Raw genomic sequence first — 14,260 nt, 5'->3', positions numbered from 1 at the left:
CTAATTATAAGAGAAAAGGGGGAGGGGGGGACTTACTCTGAAGTTTTGCTTCACACCCAACAAATTGGTAAAAATGACAGATTATAGAAAGAGTTGGTGTTGGAGAGTTTATGGGAAGATGATGCTATTATTAAAAGATGGTTGGTGGTATTTTGAATTTGTCCAACCATCTAGGAAAGTAATGTGCAATTATGTGAAAAGAGTGGCTGAAATGCTTATACCTTTTGATCTACATGTTCTACCATTACACTTATACCCCAAGGAGGTCAATGATGAAAAGTATAAATAGACTACACCAAAATGTTTGCGGCAGCCTTTTTTGTGGTATCAAAGACTTGGAAACAAAATGCATGTCCATTGATCAAACAATGGTGAAAAACAGATTATTGCATATGAATGTAATGGAATATTATTATTATTATTATGTTAAAAGAATGCATGATATCATGATGAATATGGGGAAGGCTAGAAAGACATGAACTGATGTGAAATGAGGAAATCAGAGCCAGGAAAACTATACACAATAGAACAAGGTAAATTTAAAGACCAGCCACCACAAAACAATTGAAAGTGAATGTTGTGAGATTATAACTACCAAGCTTGGAGGCTAAGAAGAGATATGAGAAGATACCACCCCTTTTTCTTTGTAGAGGTAGGGGAACATGGATATGGACACTGCATATAATATCAGACTTTTTCTATGTTTCGGTTAGTTTTGCTGAACTTTTAAAATTATTTGTTATAAAGGATGACTAAGTGACACAGTGGGAAATGAGGGTGATGTAAAAATAAAAAAGATAGGGATGAAAATATATTTATTTATTTTTGCAGGGCAATGGAGGTTAAGTGACTTGCCCAGGGTCACACAGCTAGTAAGTGTCAAGTGTCTGAGGCTGGATTTGAACTCAGGTCCTCCTGAATCCAGGGCTGGAGTTTTATCCACGGCACCACCTAGCTGCCCAGGGCAATGCTGAACTGTACTGATAAAGGATAATTTCCACATAAGAATCCTGGGTCCTCTGCCCCTATCTGTGCAGTCCTGTCCCATATTATCATGCCTGTAGACAATAAATCAGATTTATAATGAACATTAGGCTTTACAAAGTCCTTTCTTGAGGGGCCAGCAGTGCAAGTATTGTATTATTGTCTTCATTTCACAGATGAGGAAAGTGAAGCAGAGATATTTGGTGAATTGCCTATGGCCACTCAGCTAAGTAAGTGTCAGAGATAGTATTTGAATCCAGATCAAATTCTACGTTCAGTTCTTTTTCCCCTACAGCACACTGAAAGAGTAGAAATTCAGAAAAACTGTTACTTGACCTAGACAAAAACCAGTTAATGAGGCTAGAACTCGCATTACTTAAACCTATGGATCACCTTGAAAACACTATATCTTCTCTACAATGTGTCTCTAGGACAGAGATTGATAGTCTGGACACTCAAAGGGTCTGGGGCTAGATAGCAGGAATTCTGTGAACTTAGGAAAAAATACATTTTTATTTTCACTCTGGATTTTATAAATAAAGATTATTCTGAGTGGGGGTCCAAAGACTTCAGCAGACTGCCAAAGAGGTTCATCACACCAAAAAATGATTAAGAACCCTTGTAGAGGATGCCCCCCCATCCTCACCTGATCCTAAAAGAAAGCATTTGTGTTTCACAATTGATCTTATTGATTGGATCCTCACATAAAGTACTTGTTTGAGATCCTAAATAGTTGCTGTGTCATAAACCTCTTTTCCTGTGGGCTTTGAAAAGCAGAGGCATCCCTGTTCCTGTATGTTCAAATGTCTCCTGTGGGATTTAGGGGTAGTAACAGATGCCTACCTAATTGTCTTAAAGGCATCCTGGGCTGGGTTTCCAGAGCTCGGGTGAGAACGGAAGTTCAACTAAAACTCCCCAGGGCCTCGATGCCCCTGGCAGCTGTTTCCCATCCTCCATCTCTCTTGGGCTTAGAGTGTTAACCCGGATCAACACCAAAGAGAGCAGGAAAGGCAGGAAGAAAGTCTACATTTTATCAAAAGGCAGGAGCCTGCATGTGCAGCCATTAAGTGTCAAACAGGGTCAAGTCAGTGGTGGAAGAACTGGTACCAATCCATGTCCCCAACCTGTTTATTTAAAATAATTGATAAGTGTGGGCAGCTAGGTGGTACAGTGGATAAAGCACTGGCCCCAGATTCAGGAGGAACTTAGTTCAAATCCGACCTCAAGTCACTTAACCCTCATTACCCTGAAAAAAAAAAAAAAAGAAGAATAGAAGTCCTTCTACTCTAGTCTAAAATACTTGGTAATGACTTTGAGGTGCTGCATGGGGCAGAGGAAAGAGTGTCGAGTTAGGAGTAAGAGGATCTGGGCTCCAGGCTTGTCACGTGTCTTGCTGGGTGGGCTCACATATCTAGATGAGGACTGAACTTGAAGTGAAGAAAACCCGAGTTTTGATGCCACTTGAGACCCTTGGCAAGTCACTTACATGTTATCTGACTCAGTTTCCTCATCTGTAAGGAGATAATCATAGCACCTATGTCATATGGCTGTTGTAAGGATCAGATGAGATAACATGTAAAGAGCTTTGTAAATATTAAAGCGTTGTATGAATGCCGATTTTTATTATTAGACCTAGATGGGACCCCAGGGGCTAACCAATCCAAACTGCTCATTTTATAAATCAGGAAACCACGGCCCAAAGAAACTAAGTGACTTGCCCAGGGTCATATAGATAGTGACCATCAGAGATGAAATGTGAACTCAGGTTCTCTGCACCTCTTTCTCTGTACTCTATCCCTCAGCTTTTTGTTTTGTTTTGTTTTGTTTTGTTTTGTTTTGTTTTTTGCAGGGCAATGAGGGTTAAGTGACTTGCCCAGGGTCACACAGCTAGTAAGCGTCAAGTGTCTGAGGCCGGATTTGAACTCAGGTACTCCTGAATCCAGGGCCGGTGTTTTATCCACTGCATCACCTAGCTGCTCCCTATCATTATTATTATTATTATTATTATTATTATTATCAACTAGCTATTAATTAGCTGAGGCATGAAGAGGAACGGGCTTTCTCCACTCTGGCATGTTAATTCTTGTAAAGGAAACTGATAAAAAAAAAAAATTACTTACTCTTCTTGTATAGTACCACAGTGGAGATTTCCCTTATATAAGAAGATTCTATGTAAGATGCTACAATGCTATTCTAGTAGGAAAAAAGGAAAAGAAAAAAGTGAAAACTGTATACCTTGAGCACAGTGGTGCTTAATATGTATTTGTTAGTTGATTGATTAATCATGATATAATGGAAAGAACACTGGACCTACATTTGATTTCTGACTCCAAGCCTCACTGGTTATGTGACCCCAAGCAAATTACATTACTTTTGTGAGTCTGTTTCTCATCTGGAAGATGGATGGGAGCCCTGGGGTATGTTGGAGACAGTTTAAACTAGTTCTTCAGAGCTGATTGTTAAATTTTCAGTGTGAGCATTTATACCTCAGAAATCATCATATACTACAAAGCAAGGCTTGATTTATTGTTTTGCTGATTGTCTGAACTTGAGAAAGTGATGGGAAAATGTTTAAAATGTTGATTAAAATTAAAAATGTGTCAAACACACTCCCCCCCACCCCCACCCCAGGGGTTGGTTGTTAAACATTTGCCAGTACCCCTCTTCTAATAATATGAACGCCCCAGGACTGTTTGGAAGATCAAATGAGATAATTTGTGTTAATAAGAGTTACTTAGGAACTCTAAAGCTGGCCTTAGGAGTGAGTGAAATAGGCTGCTGACTTGCCATGGGTGGTCAATAGTGTCTCTTGTTCCCCTTAAAAACAAAGGCATCTGTAGAGATATTTCAGGATGAGCTTGGATGGGGAAAAAATGCATCCTTATCTTCGTTAACCTTTAGAAACCCATGTATTGTATTTTATTTTCTAGATTTTAATATATTATTCTGAAAAGGGATTCTATAAGCTTTACTACACTGTCAAAGGGGTCTATGACACAAGGCAAGATTAGGAACCCTGCCTCAAAACAATAGTTCTCTTTCTGCAGGTGGTCTGATACCTGGAATTCTGCAATAAGAAAATTTGTCAAAGGGCAGCTAGGTGGTGCAGTGGATAGAGCACTGGCCCTGGATTCAGGAGGACCTGAGTTCAAATCTGGCCTCAGACACTTGACACTTACTAGCTGTGTGACCCTGGGCAAGTCACTTAACCCTCATTGCCCCGCCAAAAAAAGAAGGAAAAAAAAAAAAAGAAAATTTGTCAAACTAGTAAAATGCAAATGGACCTGAAAAAGGTATTTCCCTATCTATGTGACCTAGGGCAAGTCACTTAACCTTTCTGGACCTCATGATAAAACTTTATTATCTCTCATTTTTCACCAGAATTGGAATAGTTGTCAGATCCTTTCCAGAAAGAAAGTTTTAATGGTGGAGAGCTCCTAGCATCATAAATTTATAAAGCAAGAGTGAGAAGTGATCTCAGAGACCACTTATTCCAGTTCTCTCCTTAGATTGATAAAGAAATTTAAGTGACTTATTCAAGGTCACACAGCCTATCAGTCTCAGAGCTACTGTATTTTTTTTTCTATTCTCAGGCATCAAATCACCGAGCCCGTGTTGAGAAGAGGGGGTTCCCCTGATTGAGAGAAAAGTACCTGAAGCTATAGGCACAAACTTTACCAGCCATAGTTTTGCTTAGGGATGGCACTGACATCAAGAGGACAGAGAGGAAATTGAATTTTGGTCAGCTGATTCTGGGCCTCTTTAGAACTAAAGTGAACATGGGTCACAAAAGGCAACTTAGGACTCAGACCAAGGGCAAACAAAATCTCAAGACCTCCTGATAAGTATCCCTCAGGCTATCCATCTCTTCCTTAGTCCTTTACTCCAGAGTCATCCAAGTCCAGTGGCAGGACAAAAGTCAAGAGGATTTGAGGCTTATGACTGCAACTCTGCCTCACTTAAATCCAATTCACCCATGAATAAAGACATCACCCAGGGTTGTCATTGATCCTCTTTGAAAATGAAGGAAGAGAGGCAGCTAGGTGCGCAGTGGGTAAAGCACCGGCCTTGGATTCAGGAGGACCTGAGTTCAAATCTGGCCTCAGACACTTGACATTTACTAGCTGTGTGACCCTGGGCAAGTCACTTAACTCTCATTGGAATCCCCGCCAAAAAAAAAAACAAAAACAAAAACAAACAAACAAAAATAAAAACCAAAAGGAAAAAAAAACAAAAGAATAAAAAAGGAAATAAAGGAAAAATGGTCAGTCTTGAAAGCTCATTACTTCCAATGGTTTACCTGCCTACCTCTTCTATAAGTATGAATTCACTCTCCCTCTTAAACTATAATCTAAGATTTTGCTGAAGAAGTTTGATTGCTAAATTTTCTCTTTTGGGAGTTCATTGGTTCATTCATTCACTAAAATATGTAGTGAACACTTAATAAGCATAAATCCCAGTACTAGTTCTTTCTTAATTCACAGCCTCATAGCAAAGTCAGATTTTATATATATATATATATAATTTTTTTAAAAAATCTATATCTTCGGGGCGGCTAGGTGGCGCATTGGATAAAGCACCGGCCCTGGATTCAGGAGTACCTGAGTTCAAATCCGGCCTCGGACACATAACACTTACTAGCCGTGTGACCCTGGGCAAGTCACTTAACCCCAATTGCCTCACAAAAAAAAAAAAAATCTATATCTTCCTCTTTTGACCAATCTGGAAGTACAGGGGTGACTTTGGGTAGATCCCAGTCTGATCAGCTCAAGATCTTTTGCCTGTTCCATTTCCAAACTGGGCTGATGTGCCCTCCTTTAGGCAACCTAGTGGCCCCCTGATCCAGGAACTCACCCTATTAATGATGAACCTGGTATGGCCCCTAGATTGGCTTATCTCATGGCATCACAGAATTCCTGGATCAAAAGATCCTCCAGTCTCAGTTTTCCCAGTACCAGAGATCACAGACTTGTGCCACCATGCTCTACTAAAGTCAAATTCTGAGGAAAATCTTAAACCTGAAACTCCTTTCTTAACTTCTCCCCAATGAAATGAAAAAGGTTCAAGTGTTATGCCTTCTGGTTAGCTAGGTTTCCTCTATGCCATCCATAAAACCATGCCTCATTATCTCAGTCCAAGTCCTGGCTGCTCTAGCTCAGTTCTTCTCTTCTCCTCCTTCTACTTAGTTCAATTCATGTAATGTCTGACCCATTTGGCTCAAGCATCAAGTTTGACTGCTGGTTGATTAAAAGTCAGCAGGTTCGAATGTATTTAGAAAGCTTTGCTTAGCATCAGAGTTTTTCCCATATTTCCCCAACCCCAGAATCTTTAAAAGAGAGTGTTCTTAGTTATAACAAGAGAAAGGTTGGCACATCAGAAGCCTAAATCAATCACTATCAAAAAATTTTATTGATTGTCTGCTGTGTTCATGACACTAGACTATTATGGATTGGATTTGCCATGGAGATGGTGAAGTCCCTGCCCTTTAGAGATTTGCAATTGGAGAGTAAAAGAATATTAGTGCTATAGAGGAAGTGCACAGTCATCTATGGGAAAAGAAGTTATAAAATCATGGAAAGTGAGAACTGACAGGTTGTGTAGTTCAACACCACCTCTCCTTCACAGAGGAAGAAATCAAGGAACAAAGAGAGTAAGTAAAAGACTTGTCTACAGTAGCCTCATGAGTGGCTTGGGCTTCTGAGTGGCTGTCCTGTGTCTAGGACTTGGGTCTCCTCACTCCCCATCCAATGGTCTTCCTAGGGCACATTGAAGAAAACAAGAGCTCATGTGGAAAGGAGGGGATGAGGCAGCATCACAGCCTCTCTAAAAGTAATCATAATAGGATCAATATAATCCATTTTTAATTCTAGGCCAATTTCCTCCTGTCACAGTGAAGATTCTTGACCACCTCCCTATACAGGCTGGCTGAAGTGTGCTCAAGAAATGCAAACTACAGTTATTTTAATATTCACCTAAGCAAAACACAGGCAAGTACTTCTGGAAAACACATAGAAATGATTTTAGTATTCTTTGGATTATCTGCACTATTGCTCTCTATTAGCATAAAGAATCAAGCAGTGACTTGTTTTGTTTTTCCCGACCAAACATACCTCTCCAAGCTTATTATGCAATACTCCCCTTCACACACACTTAGGTACAGCCAAAACTGGCTTTCTGTTCCTCACACAAAACACTCCATCTCTCATCACTGCACCTTTGCACAGGCTGCTCCCACTGCTTTATCTCCATTTTTGAACCCCTAGCCTTTTCCTTCATAGCTCAGTTCAAACAGCGGCCCACTAAAGCAACTAGTCAATATATATATATATATATATATATATATATATATATATATATATATATATATATATATATATATATATATATATATATATGTGTGTGTACTTTAAAGGGTACTAGCAGCTCAGGGGAAGGGGAATCAAGTAAGGTCTCAGGCAGGAGGTAGCACTTGAGTTGAGCTTTGAGGGAAATTAAGGATCCCAAAAGGCAGAGATGCCCTCTAAGGGGCTGTATTCAAGGTATGGGGCATAGCCCTCCATGCCATGGATGAGATGTGTGAGGAATAGCAGGAAGGCAAGTATGATTATACCATAAAATGCATAAAAAGGAATAATACATAAAATTCCAGAAGGCAATAATATAATAATACTTGCTAACATTCATATACCACTTACTAAGTGTGAGGCACTGTGCTAAGTGCATTTCAATTTTAATCTCATTTGATCCTCACAACAACCCTGGGAGGGAGGTGCTGTTATCTCAGGTTGGAGCCAGATTTTAAAGGGCTTGAAATGACAGACACAGGCATTTGTACTTGATACTAGAGGTAATAGGGAGCCACTGGAGTTTATTAAGCTGGGGAGTGACACAGTCAGTCTTTAATAATTCTAACAGCATTAATAACATGCCCTAATAACATCACTTTGGTAGCTGTGTGGAGGATAGGCTGGAGAGGCAAGAGCCTTGAGTCAGGGAGATCAATTAGGAGACTATTGTAAGAATCCAGGCACATTGTGATGGGGTTCTGAGCTGGGGGCGGGAGAGGGGAGTGGCAGGGGTGACCATGGGAGTGGAGAGAAGTGGAAAGATTTGAGAAATGAAGAGATGGAACAGATCAGGCCTGGTATCTGATTGGATGTGTAGGATAAGGGAGAGCGGGGAGTCAGGGATGATGCCAAGGCTTTGACCTTGGCTGACTGGAAGGATGGTAGTACTCTTGAAAGAGAGTCAGAAGAGGGTTTCACACTTGTTCCATTTGTTTCCATAAGATCCCAACGATAGAGATTCAACAAATTCCATCAAGGACGCAGAACTAGTAAGGGATTTTCTACAAGGTCAAGCAGTATCAAGGAAACTGAAATTAGGAAATACAATCCAAGACTGATGGTATCTCCTCATGCTTGTCCTCATCCTCATCGTCATCTGTATCACAATAAAGACACTAAGTCCCCCGAGGAGAGAGCGCATGGCAAAAAAAAAAAAAAAAAAAAACAACAACAACCCTGGACTTAGTATAAGGAAAAATCAGTGTTTAAGTGCTGGCTCTGACACGTACTGTTTGTGAGATCCTGGATGAATCATATAACCTCTCTCTGAGCCTCAGTTTCTTCCCCTGTAAAATAGGCATGACAATACTTGCTGAATCGACTTCCCAGGTTTGTGGTGAGGAAAATGCTTTGTAAAGCATAAAGCTCTCTATAATTCTCAATGAATCAATGAATGAAAAGGCATTACGTGTTTACCATGTACAAATATGGGCCATTACTTCATTCTTAGCTCTGTGCTAGATGGTCTGCTATCCTATGGATTACAGAGAAGAAAACCTTCCTAATAAACATTTTATTTTGTCCAGACCACTGGTTTCATTGGTATAGAGGACTCCCAGTGCAAAAATTCCCTCTACCAAATGGAGTAAGAATTAATATTTATATAGTACTTCAGAATAGCAGAGTGCTTCATGGGCAGACATAATTTTATTTGATCTTCACAAAGACCTTGTGAGTAGGTGCCATATGCAATTGAGTTAAGTGAGGCTCAAAAAGTTCAAATAATTTGCTCTGGGTCACACAGCTAACAAGCTTCTGAGACAGAGTTTGCACCCATGGCTTCTTGTGTCTCCATTCAGTATTCTATCCATTACACCATGCTGCCAGTGCAGCATCTTATGGTCTTAGAGGGTTTCCTGTAGCACCAAAAGTTTAAGTGACTTGCCCAGGGTCACAAGACAATTTATGTCAGACACAGGCTGATGTGCAAACTGGTTCTTTATCCCCTCCTACAATTCTACTTTCTAATTGTCAGATGGGCAACCCCAGCACTGAATTGCAAATAATAGAGGTAGTATGGCATAATGGATAGAGTTGACCTAAGAAGCAAGAAGATGTGGGTTCAAGTCCTACCTTTGAAACATAATGGTTTTGTGGTAACCTATCGGTGCCCTTTACAACTCTTTATAGTCTCAGACAGGGATTTTTTGCGTGGGGTCCATGGACCCCTGTCCAAGGAGTACATAAGAAGATTCCATGGGATCTATGAACTTGAATTGGGGGAAAAACACATCTTTATTTTCATTAACCTCTAACTGAAATTTAGCATTTCCTTCAATTATTGAAAAATAATTGAACAGATTTTTTAGTAAAACTTCTGAGAAGTTTTATATAATTTTCACTAGAAAGGCTAAGAAGTCTGTGATACAAACTAGGATCAGAACCCCTGATCTGGAACTATAAATTGTAGAAAAAATTTCCAAACATGAACTAGTAGGAGACTGCTCATCTGGGAGTGCCCTTTACCAATAAAAATAACAGAAATAGTCCCTATCCCTCTTTAGAAACATTAGACTTCCTACTAGAGTTAGCTCCATAAAGCTTGTTCATCCCCTCCCTCAAGGCAAGAGACCATCCCCTGAACTTTGCTACCTGGACTGTGTGCCTTATCAATCTGCCTGGCCCATGGTTTCTTAGAATAAGAAACTTTCTTCAGTCTGAAAGTCAGCAAGAAGGCCCTGAGCCCTTGGGAAGGAGCCAGGCACCCTGTTTGGCATAACGACTCTACAGCTGGACTCAGTAGATTTTTCCTTAATGGGCATATTACTTTAAAATAAGCCTTCACCATCTGTTCCCTCCCCTAATTATCAATACAAAAAAAGTCTATTCACAATGACTCCAGTAACAAGTAGCGATGCCAGGGATTGGAATGAATAAGAGGACTCTGGGCGAGACAGAATATCCATCTGGAAGAATCAGTCCCATCCTCGGCCTAGCCTGGGGAAGGATGAGCAGTAGCACATCCCTGCTCATCACTATACCTTCATATAGGCACCTTCTGGAGTTTCTGTTGATTTAATGAGGTAGGTTCCCCCCTTCCCTCCTTGACTGAATGGGGCTTTCAGCTTCGACAAGACATTTCTTCCGGTTGCCTTTCTCAAGGGTGTCTCCTTTCTTTCCGCACTGTATTGGTCAGGCTCAGCAGTAAGATGTCGAAGGACAATGTGTCAGCATGCTCATTTGAAGACAAACAAAACCCCAAATCCTCTGATGCACAATGGCAGAGTGACAGGCATGGAGAACAAAATTTAATTTTCCCTTGGAATACGCAGGCCACTGGCAATTGCCCAGCATGGTACCTTCTGGGACGATGCCCTTGAGAAGCACCCCTATTCTGGAAAAACAACAGCAAAAGAAATGGGCAGGAGCCTCAAAGACCCCAAAGTGTCTTCCTGAAAACCCCAGGGCTCCAATTCCCTAGGAAATATATCAAAGTCACAAATCCCACTGCAGTAGCTAGCAGTGCACCAAAAGATGCCATCATAGAATCACAGATTTTAGCAAAAAGATCTATTTTATCCTAAAGTAAATCTAGTCAATTAACCAGTCAATAAGCACTTATTAAGAATCTGTTATACACCAGGAATTTGCTAATTACTAGTAATAAAAAGAAAGGAAAGAAAAAAAACATCCCTGCTCTCAAGTAACTTATAGTTTAATGGGCAGAAACATGAAAACAACTATGTACATTATACATACATATATATATATATATATACACACACACAAACATACATAGTTGCTTTCATGCTTCTGCTCATTGTATATACAGAATACATGTGAGGAAAGTGAGGCTCAAAAAGGTAAAGTGAATTGTCCAAAGTCATGCATGTAATAAATAGAAGAGTTAGGATCCCCAGTAGTTCCTTCTCATTGAATAGTAGGTGCTTCCAAAGCATCCCAGGGATTCCCATAAACATTGACCTTGGAATTTGGTTGTGAAAGGATTACAAGGATCTGAGAAAGAGGTTTAAGCTAGGACTTGGGAATCAGAGGCAGCTTTAGCTTTTGAAGGACGGGTAATTACTGTATTATTAGATGCAAAATCCTCACTCAGCTTACTCTAAGCAAAAGGCAGTTAACATTCTAAAGACTTTACATACAGTAAGAAGAGTAGACTGGTCATAGAAAGATGTATGTGAGGAGTTGGAAAAAAAGACTTTTGCACCACGCACTTCCACCCTCATCCTCTCCACTTTGCGATCCACTGAATGATCTAGTTGGGTAATTATTCATGAGTTCTAAATTTTGATAGAATGTTAAGACTTGAAAGGGACTTTAGAGGTCTAGCCCAACTTTCTTATTTTATAGATAAGGAAATTGAGGCACAGAAAGGTGAGGTTATTTAACCAAGACCACACAACTAATAAAAGGAAAAAACTAGAACTAGAATTCTGGCCTTCTAAATTCCATCATATATCATACCATAACCTACCAATTATATCATATTATATGTCATGTCATATATTATATATTATGTCACATCATATAATCTGTTATCTATGATCTTATAATTCTGACTTTTTAAGGCAAAATTAAATCTTCTGACCAAGACAGCCTATTTAAAATATTGGTATAGTCCCATCTGGTAGCATCCAATGCTCCTTGCCCTTGCCCCTCTAGAACATGTTTTTATACATTTCTAAAACAATCTTGGTTGAGATGAGCTATCTCTATCCCAATGAGAGAGTGCCTTCACTCTTTATTGTTTGGTATATAGCCTTCTATGTATACCTTCTCTGATTTCTGTTTTGCTGTGATTTGGGAAAATGGGTTTTATGATGCACTCTGTGTATTCATTGTGGAACTGGTATTAGGTGGGAAAGGGGTCAAACCTTGGATATAGAGCTTCTGGCCCCCTTTCTCACAAAATAACAAAGTAATCAAATGTTTGATGGAACCAGATCCTATCTCCTAGATGGGCAATATTTAAGGGAGCAGACAGATATACTTTTTTCCAGGCATTCCTTCTCTCTGAGGAGAGCAGAGTGGTGACCTTCAGCCCCAACCTCTTGCTTCCTCTCCTGGCAGGAATGAAAGTTTCCCTTGAGAAATGGTGGGCGAAGAAGGGGCTAGGGATGTCTATTCTGTGTCCTTTTGAAGCCACACACTCTATGAGAGCCCACTCTCCTCAGCATCACATTTATATTTACCCTAAGAGGAAATACTATCACATAACTGCACATTAGAGATGATAGCCTTGACACCAATGGGATATTTTGTTTTGTTTTGTTTTGTTTTTGTTTTTTTGTGGGGCAATGAAGAATAAGTGACTTGTCTAGTGTCACACAGCTAGTAAGTGTCAAGTGTCTGAGGCCAGATTTGAACTCAGGTCCTCCTGAACCCAGGGCCAGTGCTTTATCCACTGCACCACCTAGCTGCCCCTACCAAGGGGATATTTTAAAGGCCAGAATGACCACAGTCCCTTTCCCAGTATCGTGTTCTTATTGCACCGAAGCTTTTCACCTAGAGTCTTACTGTTTCCAGAATCCCTTGCTTAGATCACCCTTGACACGATAGCAACACAATTGATGCTAATGTTGAAAATGCAAACAAATCATGAGTGAGTATAGGAACAACCACATCCACAATGGGAATAACAAGATCTGGAAAATTGCTCCTCCCCAAAGTCTTGTGCGTCATTCTACAGCTGGGCACTGTTTGGTCAGCGATGAAGTGCAGCCCAATACATGCTCATCACCCAACAAACATGTCAGTGTTGGATAAGAGATATCCAGGCTGGAATGCGTCACCTCTGGGACTTGAAAACCCATTTGTCCAGGATGTGTTTTCATAGGCAGCTAGGTAGCCAGGCCAGAAGCACCAGCTGCTACCCCAGCAAGGGCTGAGGGATCATCTCACTTCTGCCGAGCTCGGCTCAGGGCCCCCAGCAGAATGGCTCCAGTTGGCTGAGCAGAGTTTGTAATCATCCTATTACAAAATGTGACCCCATTCTGAAATCTAAACAAAACAAATGCCCAGTTACCAAATTGTGATGAAGCTTTCATGTCAACAGGTTTGGAAAACATTCATACCTTTCTCTAGATGCATAGTACCTATTTCTTAGCTATATGATGTCCCCCATCCATTCTGGGTCAGATTGAAGAAGCCACACACTTTGCTTAAAAATGTACTGGTTGGGCTCCATCTGAAGGGCATCTGTTCCCAACTACAGCTCTAGTACAATGGACTGTCCCAAAGTGTTGAGTCCCACAGAGGCTTTGCCCTGACTTGGGCCTTATCTGCCAGTTATCCATCCCATTTCTTTAGTAGCTGTTGCAGATTTAAAATCTCCAGCCAACACTTTGAGTGCCTTCTTCTACTCCGTTTATATGGTCCTCAAATTCCTATATCTCATCCCAAACCAATTTTTCAGAAAAGCAGAAACCCTTCCAACCATCTGAGCTTCAAGATAGCAACAAGAATAATGGTCAGTGTTCTTTATCTTGCTGTACATTGGTGAATTAACTAATTTCAAGCTTGGTCATCTTCCAGCTACACTAAAAGATGGGTCCTTGGATCAGGTATACTAAGAGATGACAGGTAAATAAATGTCTTGCTTGTGCCCCTATCTTCCCTCTGTAATTATCTCAAGTTAACTAATACAGCTTCCATTAATGTCATCCTCCAAAGACTCATACTGACAGGAAAGAGACGGTGGATTCTTGAAGGCTCTGCCAGCATGCAACTGAATTCAACAAGCATTGATTATCTGCTCAGTGCCAAGTCCTGTGCTAGTATGGAGATATAAAAACAAAAACCCAAACAGTTTCTGCCCCCCAAAAGCTTATATTCTACTAGGGAAAATGTACCCATGTGAAAATGTGAATATAATAAACAAAACAAAGACAACATAATTTGATAGGGAGGGTGGAGCAGAGCACTAACTAGGAAAGACCTCTTTTAGGAGGTCACACTTAAGCTGAGTC

General features: G+C 40.4%; 1 protein-coding gene across 6 annotated transcripts in view; it reads right to left on the bottom strand.

Moving 5' to 3' along the window:
- Positions 1 to 14,260, bottom strand: part of EPHB1 (EPH receptor B1) — a 745,891-nt gene that overhangs the window by 536,952 nt on the left and 194,679 nt on the right. The window lies entirely within an intron of this gene.

Source organism: Dromiciops gliroides, chromosome 3, assembly GCF_019393635.1.
Source record: "Dromiciops gliroides isolate mDroGli1 chromosome 3, mDroGli1.pri, whole genome shotgun sequence".
In the NCBI taxonomy this organism is placed as follows: domain Eukaryota; kingdom Metazoa; phylum Chordata; class Mammalia; order Microbiotheria; family Microbiotheriidae; genus Dromiciops; species Dromiciops gliroides.
This window is presented reverse-complemented; position numbering and strand designations above follow the sequence as displayed.